The sequence below is a fragment of the Urocampus carinirostris genome, chromosome 10, assembly GCF_059441175.1.
Source record: "Urocampus carinirostris isolate Australia breed hairy pipefish chromosome 10, RoL_Ucar_1.0, whole genome shotgun sequence".
NCBI lineage: Eukaryota > Metazoa > Chordata > Actinopteri > Syngnathiformes > Syngnathidae > Urocampus > Urocampus carinirostris.
The window spans coordinates 14,248,578-14,258,198 of record NC_142358.1 but is presented as its reverse complement, the minus strand read 5'-3'; the positions used below and the strand labels follow the sequence as shown (position 1 = coordinate 14,258,198).

General features: G+C 39.6%; 1 long non-coding RNA gene across 1 annotated transcript; it reads right to left on the bottom strand.

Annotated features, from left to right (window-relative positions):
- Positions 1-770: 770 nt before the first annotated feature.
- Positions 771-8,796, bottom strand: LOC148357865 (uncharacterized). The gene is made up of 3 exons (XR_015851564.1): positions 8,561-8,796; positions 1,833-1,992; positions 771-1,759 (listed from the first exon to the last, which is right to left on the bottom strand). It is a non-coding gene; the product is annotated as an uncharacterized LOC148357865 (long non-coding RNA).
- Between the last annotated feature and the right edge of the window lie 825 nt (positions 8,797-9,621).

Genomic DNA, 9,621 nt, shown 5'->3' with positions numbered 1-9,621 from the left:
GTCCAGCCTCTCTCTCATTCTCCTCCGATCTTTCTCCAAGCTGGCGTGTCGGCTCCTCCCATGGGCCCGTCAGGAAAAGCACCCCACGTGGGCTCCACGGCTCCTCGATGTCTGTCATGGTCAAAACATCCCCGCGTGTTTCCACGTCATCAGGGCTTTGTTCTCCAAACATTGCCTGCCGTCCCCTGTCATCAGTGCCCTTCTGCGTCGTTGGATGTGCTGATTATCTTATCAGCCTTTGTCTCAGTTCCCGTTGTTTCTGTAAACATAATTCTTCACAAGGTTGCAACGACCTGCCCCACAGCTCAGCCAGTGAATACCTTTTGCATTAAATGTAATTTGTATTTGATCGTACAAAATCCCTTATAGTCAAATATATAAAATCCTTCAACATTTAGCGGTTTTGATACGTCTCGGATTTCTATCGAGCATTGTTATCTGCAGCAGACAAAACACACCAAATGCTATCACGGGGGCTTTCTGTTGGGTGGGCATGACTGAAAGGCTGATGTAAGTGTAAAGCACATTGTAAAGCGCTTTGGGAGGTCTTCAGTGACTTGAAAAGCGCTATACTGTATAAATATAGCATGGAAAACACACATTTTGGACAAATAATAAGAAAATGAATCCTTCATATCTACTTTATCATTTGTGTTTATTGACTTGATATAGTTTTGCCCAATATTCAAAGCATTAAAAAGCAATTACCAAAATTATTAAGTTACAAATATCTCAATTCTAATTTAACATCACTGATGGTCCCTGAATGATTCTACTCCGTCCAATTAGTACAAAAGTGGGGTGTCAAACTCATTTTAGGTGGGGGCCACATGGTAGGAAAAAAAATCTCACAGGGGCCAGATTAGAGTAGAGAGAAGGAGAGAGAAAGAGAGAGAGGGAGTAAAAGAAAAAAAGAGAGAAGGAAAGGGAGAGGGAGATCAAAAGAAAGAGATTTAGGGAGACAGGATAAGAGAAGAAAAAGAGAGGGAGAAAAAGAGAGAAATGGAGAGAGAGAACACAATAGAGAGAGAAAATGAGAGAGCAAGAGAAAAAAGAGAGAAAGAAAGAGACAGAACAACAAAGAGGAGGAAGTAAAGAAAGCAAATGAGAAAGAGAGAGAGAAAGAGAGACAGATAGAGGGAGAGAGAAAGAGAGAAAAATAATGAAAAAAAGAGAAAAGGAGAGAGAAAGAGACAGAGAAAAGGAGTATGCGTGAGAAAGAGAAAGTGACTAAGAGAGAAAGAAAATGAGAAAAAAACAAAGAGTGAATGGGCAAAAAAGAGAAAAAGAAAGAGAAATAGAAAAAAGGGAGTTAAAGGTAGAGAAAGGGTAAGAAAGAGATTGAGGAAGAAAAAAAGAGAGAATGAAAGAGATTGGGGGCCTTAGCATTGCGAGAGGTTTTTAAAAATAACTGACACCCACTGCCTTAAACCAGATGGGTATTGGCACCTATACTAATATTGGTATTGTTATTCCTACCACCCTTATATAGATCATGTTTTATTTCTCTGGTAAAGATTAATCCTAGTTTTCTCTCCTCTTCTTGAAAATAACAGTACAAATTTAATAATTATAAGATAGACTTCCCACTAAAACATATGAAAAATATATTTTCTTTGCTGAAGATAAATAATGCAGACATATGTTCCCTTCAGCTTGGACATACAGAAACTGATGAAGCTATTCCCCATGAATGCATCTCACTTCCAGAGTTTCGACGTCCTTTTTTCCTGGGTGCCAGAATGCACCGCCCTCCGTTCTGCAAAGAATTGCTGTATTGTTACATTGATCCCCAATCATTATTTCCGCCGACCTAATGACAGGCTACAAACCTCCCCGAAAGGCGAGAGGCCTCGGTAGTCGCACGGCAGTATGCCCACCTGCACGTCGGATGACACGACCGGCCTTCTGATTGGTCGCTTGCTAGAAGTCCCTATCGGCGCGTGCAATGTTCGTGTGTGCAGAAAGTCTCAAAGCACCAGAAAAGCAATCCTGCGTATGAAACCAGGGCTCAGAATTAGGAAATGAACTCCCTGGCATATTCGGCCAAAATAACAGTGCAGGCAGGTTAAAAACTATGCAGGTTACCTCTGCGGTGTTTTAAGTGCGACCTTTTGAAGTCAATATCAGCACGAGATTGAGAATAATAAAGCAAGCCTGAGCTCAAATTATAACGAGAGGCGGCTGGGTGTTTTTTCTAACTAAAAAAATATTATAATTCTTTTATCACCAAGACATTTAAATAGAGAGACAAGTGTTGTTAACTTAAATAATCGCCTACGTGACATTTCTTACCTACATGACTACGTCAATGTTGCTGTGCAAATTTCTGTCTTTTCTAGAGAAGCGGCTCTTTTGGCTCTGCGAACTAAAAATACTTATTCAGCTTGTATTTGTTTCTTTCATCCACATGTTACCAATTATTATGTAATATCATGTAAAAAATGACTTAATAAGTGGAAAAATGAAGTGAAATAAAAAACGAGACAAAATTAAAAAAGAAAGAAAAAAAACAGAAGGAAAAAGAAAAGAGCCAGAAAAAAAATACTTTTACGAAAAAGGATACAAAAGAGAAAAAGAAGTAACTAATAAAATAAAAAGTGAAACTACAGAACAAAAGAAGAAAAAAAACAATAAAAAGAAGTAAAAGGCTAAGAAAAAAAAAATCAAAGAAAAGAGGGGTAACAAATAAGAAGAAAAACCACAGGAAAATACACGTTTTTGGGGTCTCTTTGATCGCTTTTGTGTTGCATTCAAATACTGTGCGAATATAGAAAGTCAATGGTTTTGCCTACTTCCACTAAAAAGTGTGATTAAATACAGATCTGTATTGTGGAACCAACTAAATAGATCCACAAAATCATAGTATTATATGACAAATTATATATATATATATATATATATATATATATATATATATATATATATATATATATATATATATATATATATATATATATATATATATATATATATATATATATGTTGTATTGTATTGTATGTTACATACCTTCCCTTAACTCTAAATTGTAAAATCTTGAACAGTGGTCTCCAACCCTCAACATTGACGTAGTCATGTAGGTAAGAAATGTCACGTAGCTTCGTTGCTTAACCGTGAAGGCGATCATTTAAGTTAACAACACTTGTCTCTCTATTTAAATGTCTTGGTGATAAAAGAATAATATTTCTTTAGTTAGGGTTCAACTCCCAACTGCCGTCTACAGACAGTGGAGGAGCTTGCGGACCTTCTCAAAAATTGCTCACCAGTACTGGGTCATTGTGATTTTCTACTAAAATGATTTGGTGGTTTAACCCTACTTTCATTAATCAACCTGATAATAACATAGTAATAGCATGGCGAGTTATGCATATCAAAATGGGTAGCCTTTTCGCCAATTAGTAACAAAAAGTATCTCTCCGCTTAGAAAAGATAGGAGACCCCTGATATGAAGTTTGAGGTAGCTTGCCGGGTCGTCAATGTGGTCGCCTAGAGCATCACCTGGTGGATGGAATTTAAATGCCGCGTGTTCATTGACATTTATTCATAAACTAGTCTAAGATTTCCATCCCAAGGCCTAATCTATATTTCTGACCTTTTTACACTGTTGCAATGTACCTGCATAAATTGGTTATGGTAACTTTAATAGAGTTGGTACGTATAAGCATCGGTCTTCATTTCTTCATTTTCCTCATGTTGAGGTTTTTGAGTTTTTCCTTGCCCTCGGGTAGGCTTTAGATCAGGGCATAGTGTAATCTGCAGTTTGCCATAATCTGTGGTCTGTACAGCCCTTTGAGACTCCTTGTGAAAAAGGGCTATACAGATAAACATGACTTGACTTGAGGTTATGGGATTAAATCCAGCTGTCAGTCTTCCTGTGCAAAGTTTGCATGTTCTCCCTGTGCTTGCGTGGGTTTTCTCCGGGCACCCCGGTTTCCTCCCACATTCCAAAAACATGCATGTCAGAATAATTGGATGATCCAAATTGTCCCTAGGTGTAATGGGCAAGTCTTTTTCTGTGTGCTGTGTAACCGGTTCAAGGTGTACCCTATCCACTGCCCGAAGAGAGCTGGGATGGGCTCCAGCACCCCCGCGACCCTACTGAGGATAAGTGGTGCGGATAATGGATGGATGTATCTCAGGTTTTGGACATGTTTGCTAATGTTTTGGTTACCGCGCTTGGGATTGATGTTGCTCACCCGCGGAGGCTTAGAGGGAAACCTGGGCGCGTGGCGGGCGCGATCGTTCAGAACGTCTTTTTGTTGAGTAGGAACAAAACGTTCCGTGTGAGGCGTGAGGCCGGAGCGGTGAGCCCGGATTGTGTTACAATTGAAGTTTGCAATGAATGAAAGCAATGAACAAAAGTTCCCGTCTAGTCGATGAGAAAACCGTTTCATGCAGTAATGTCTCCTATTACTAGGATTTTTTGTTAGTTTCAGATTCAGAATATTTATTGTCATTGTCGAAGAGCAACTTTGTTTAGAGCAGGGGTAGGGAACCCATGGCTCGGGAGCCATATATGGCTCTTTTCATGAGTACCTATGGCTCCGAAATAAAATGTAACTATTGCACATCTCTCTGTGGCGTTTCAAAGTCAAGTGATTTCATCCCGATTTTAGTCCATATAAAGCCGAAACAACTTAATGCAGGAGTTCGATAAGAAACCATTTAAACTGATAAATAAAAACGCTGGCAAACGACTTTGATTGGGTGAGCAGTATAGGTGGGCGGATCTCTGCACACAGCGCAAGGCACTTCCTTCTCTCTCTCTCTCTAGCCCAGTGCAGTCTACACTGAAAGTGAATATGACGATATGCTTATCAGTAGTAATTTGTGACATTTTTACAAAAGAACTTTGCATGCACATTGTTTTGAAACCGTTATTAAGGACAAATTTCATGGAAAAAAATTGCCTCAACACTCTTAACTGAAGGTGGAAGACAAATTGTAAATAGCATATTTGCATTGATTTGGGACACATGATTTGGCATTATTATCATTTCATACATTTGATTAAATCATCAAATGACATACAGTGAAATAAAATGTGCTGAAGAATGAGCTTTTGTCTCGAGAGCGTGTTTGGCAGTTTTTTCAATTTTGTCTGAAAATATATGATGTGGCTCTCTCAATTTCTTTTTAAAACATTTTTTGCTTTTATGGCTCTTAAGGTCAAAAGGTTCCTCACCCCAGGTTTAGAGCATCCAGGGCTTTAGAGTTCAATGGCCAAACAGTCTGTGGATGTAGACTGATGGGCAGTCTAGATGTCTTGGCATGTATTTACTGGTATCTTGTACTTGAGGGCAGCGAGTGGAATGGGTTGGTGAGCTGGTCCCCCTGGATGTTGTGGACACTTCTCAGACAGCGAGATGTGTAGGTGGTGCTGATCTCAAGGAGAGTTATTCCCATAATTCTCCCGGCAGCTTTCACCTACCGCTATTTGTGTCTTTCTCTGTTTTTCTATTTGTGGCTTTTCTCTCTTTTCACCATCTCTCTCTTTCTCTCTCTCTCTCTCTCTATACCTGTCAACCTCCAGGGCTCCATGCCCTTACAAACTGTTATATTTTCCCTTACAAAATAATCTTACACCGTATTATTTTTTTCAAACATGTTTACTTATGTAGTTTAACATGTTATATTGTACATGTGTTTCGTTATATCATATATTGTTAATTATCATTTGGTTGTGAGATACTGAGTTGCTCGACATAATGAGGTTTACTACAAAAAAAATAAAAAATGAAGTAGCTTAGACGTTCACTGTAGAAGGAAAAAATTAATGTAAACATAATTAACTAGAATAATACATTTTCTTATTCAAATGATTCATTCATTTTCTGCATTCAATAATTGTTGGTAATATACTGATTAAAGGGATAACCACAAACCTGTCTCTTTTCATTTTCTCCCTTTATTCTGCTTTTCTTAACTTTTTTATACAACATGATAATTTGAGGGCAGCACGGCGGCGCAGTGGTTAGCGCTTGTGCGGCACAGTTCATGTCATGGGAACCTGTCGTGGGTTCAAATCCACGGACTTCCTGTGCGGAGTTTGTATGTTCTCCCCGTGCTTGCGTGGGTTTCCTCCGGGCACTCCGGTTTCCTCCCACGTTCCAAAAACATGCATTTCAGGTGAATTGGCCTAGGTGTGAATGAGCGAGTGAGTTGTCTGTCCCCGTGTGCCCTGCGATTGGCTGGCAACCAGTTCAGGGTGTCCCCTGCCCACTGCCCAGAGATGGCTGGGATGGGCTCCAGCCCCCCCGCGACCCTAATGAGGATCAGCGGTACGGCTAATGAGATGAGATGAGATGAGAATTTGTAATAAAATGCATCAAAACAAGTGAGCCGTTTCAATGAGTTGAGCCGAAAAAGTCGGTTCTCTAAAAAGAGACAGACTTCCTTTCACTACACAACTCGAACCCGTTTGACTTGATTGATTTGCCGTTTCGTGATAGTCGGTGTATACAGGATGGTACCCATAATTGACAAATGTGTGTTTTTCCGTACACATTTCCTTGTACGTCGTACACGTCTTAAAATGCACAATAAACGTAATTTGTACAGCAAAAACGTGCAGGTTGACAGGTATGTCTTTCTCTCTCTCGCGCTCTCTAATTTACTAGTCCGGGCCGTGTAAGATTTTTTTTCTACAATATGGCCCCTGAGCTAAAAATGAATGACACCACTGCTTTAGAGAGAGCTGACGTGAACACGGTTAAGACTATTGTTGAAAATGTTTTTTGTGCCAATAAAATATATACTGTATATAAAAAAAATGGTTTGTGATTTCGAAGTAAACAATCTTTTGGAGTCATAGATACGGATAAAAGATTCAAATACCACTTTTACATGAAATCCTTCAGCTCCTACTCAAAAATTAATCCCAATCAAATTACTTTAGAATTTCATAAAACCAATGGCAATACTGTATATAAATCCCTCAATTTTTAGTTCATGATTGTTAAACGACCACTAGAGGTCAGCCGATACAAGTTACAGTCACCACGAGTCCCGATTCCTTAAAATATACCAGTCATTTTGCTGAAAGACTTTAAGATCTGTGCTCATAATGAAGTAATACTTGATTTGTAAGTGAAATGTTGTCTGCTGCCCACCATTGACTCGAATCTTGATTCGGATATGCAGCTCTTGAGTTGTCATAGATACTCATATCAAGGGTACAGAAAATCCTGCTTCCCAAAAGCTGCAAAAGACTTTTTATTTGAGAAAAAATACAAATTATGGAAAAAAAACACAAAATAATAAACACAATATTTTAAATGCCATTAAAGGGCACCAACACCTTGAAATAAACCTGTCATCGCTTATTTCCTGGTTACTATTGTCATGAAGAATCAAAAGAAGACCAGACTTGAGATGTCAGATCAGCAAACCAACATTTAAGGTATTCCCAAATTCTAAAACATGGAAAATGTGAGGATATAGTGCATTTTTTTGCATAAAACTATGAATATTTCATCTGTTTATTTAAAATATTTTCTGTGGAAATGCATTTCGAAGACATTCTGTCTTGTCTTTGACTTTTTGAGCTGTGATGCCATCGGAGGAAAAGCAGCACTCTAGCAAGCCAGTCGCCATATTGGTTTACGTGTTAATTAGTCGAAGAGGTTACAAGTAAATAAGACCAAATTTTGGTACTTATTGTGAGGAATGCCTTGCAGTTTTGTTGCTGGGGGGATGCAGAAATGGTTTCAACAAAGGGTGAGCAGCCAAAAAGGGGCTAACTTGCAAAATAACACACTGTGGCTATCCGGAACGGTTCAACAAAAGGCAGCCGCAGCCTAGGTGGAAAAACTCGAGGCAGAACAAAAAATGGGGGCTAACCAAGGGCACAAAAAAAACAGGAAGCCTTCGACAGCCCGGTTCTAACAGGGAGCTAGACGAACATTATTATACAGCAAAAAACACGCAGCAAAAAACATGAAGGAAAAGCCACAATCGCCTACAAGGGAGACAAAGTCAAAGAAGGAACATACGCTGTAACAGTTTCAGGTAAATTTACCCCACACACCTTTTGAAAGTGGAATAATGCAACTCCGACAAAACAGTCACAATGTCACCAGCGACATGGTAAGCAAAGTTCCAATTCCTCTAAGCAGAAATGAGCGCCATGCAAACGCTGTTGACTAAAATCGCAGTTTGTTTTGGAGAGTCCCCTGCATGTTGTTGTAATTGGATTTGCCATTTTGAAAGTGTTGAGTTCCTTCAAAAAGATCACAGCTCTACAGAAAACAAGCCAGATTGGTCAAATTTCAGACTAAATTTCCCAAGTCCCCTAGCGCGTGGAATATCTTGCGACATATTTACATATTTGTGGGGAGGAACACTACACTTTCTGTGCCTAGTTATATATATATATATATATATATATATATATATATATATAAAAAATCAATGTCACAAACCAGAAACGGTGACAGGACCCAGTAGCGTTCGTTTAGTCAGTTATATTGAAAAAGAGGAAGAGAAGTGCTTGCTTCCACGATCCAAAGATTGACGGACAAGGGTAGCAGATGGCTGGAACGCGGAAGTGGCACTTACGTGTCGAGCGAAGATTATCGTAGATAGCCGGGATACTGGTCACTAGCCGGGACGGGAGAGCAAGGGCGGTATCGAAATCAGAAAAGAGGTCGGCAACAGGCATCAGGCAGGAAACGGGGCAAAACAGGTCGGTGGTTGGAATGGCAGATCAGGGCAGATACGGGTCCAGAAACGAGTCAGCAACAGGTATTAGGTAGGAGAAAACAGGGCAGGAAAATTTCTGAAGGTATGAGCTTGCCTAGCTGGGAGCATCGGTTCGCAACGATCTGACGGCTTCCTCTTGAAAGCCGGGGGTTTAAAAGGAGTCTCTGAACCAATCAGCTCACAGGGCTGTTAGCGCCAATTGGGCAGTCACAAGTGCCCTGAATCAGCAATCATGACAATCAAAGATTGACTAGTTCGCTTCAATAAAAACGTTTCCCAGATACTTTTAACTCTGGTCTGCAGGGAGTTCAAGTCACATGTAGTTTCAAATCACATGAACAGAAATGGAGGTTAAATTCAAAGTTGCAGGTGCAGAATAACACATGTCACAGGTCGGTTTTAACTACATAAATCATTATTCTGACAATCTAACTATTACTTTATTTTGTAAAATTATATTCTGGCAAGCTAAGTGTGTTAGGAAACAAAAAAAATATGCATTGCTTTCCAGGTATTAGTCAGAACTGCTGTCTACTGGGGAAAAAAAAGGCAAACTCTAGCTTTTCATTGTCGTACACAGACAAGAATGTCTTTTAGATATTATTACAAACCACTGGTTCTTCACGCGGAAAATTGGCCATTTATCCCAATTGCTGTCAAGTGAAAATGACTTCAGAGTGGCTCAGAAAGTGATCAATCACTGCACAGCGTCATAAAACCGGTGAGAAATATCAAAATGGCTATCCTGTGAGATTGATCAAACTTGCTGTTGCTGTTCTTTGATTTTTACACCATTTAGGGCAGATCTGCTTTATGTAGCCTGGGAGATTTAATAAAAACGGGCTCAGGAGCGTGCTTTAGAACACATTTGGGATTTGGCATCGTGAGGGTTTTTTTGTACAGTCCTCCTCTGTTCT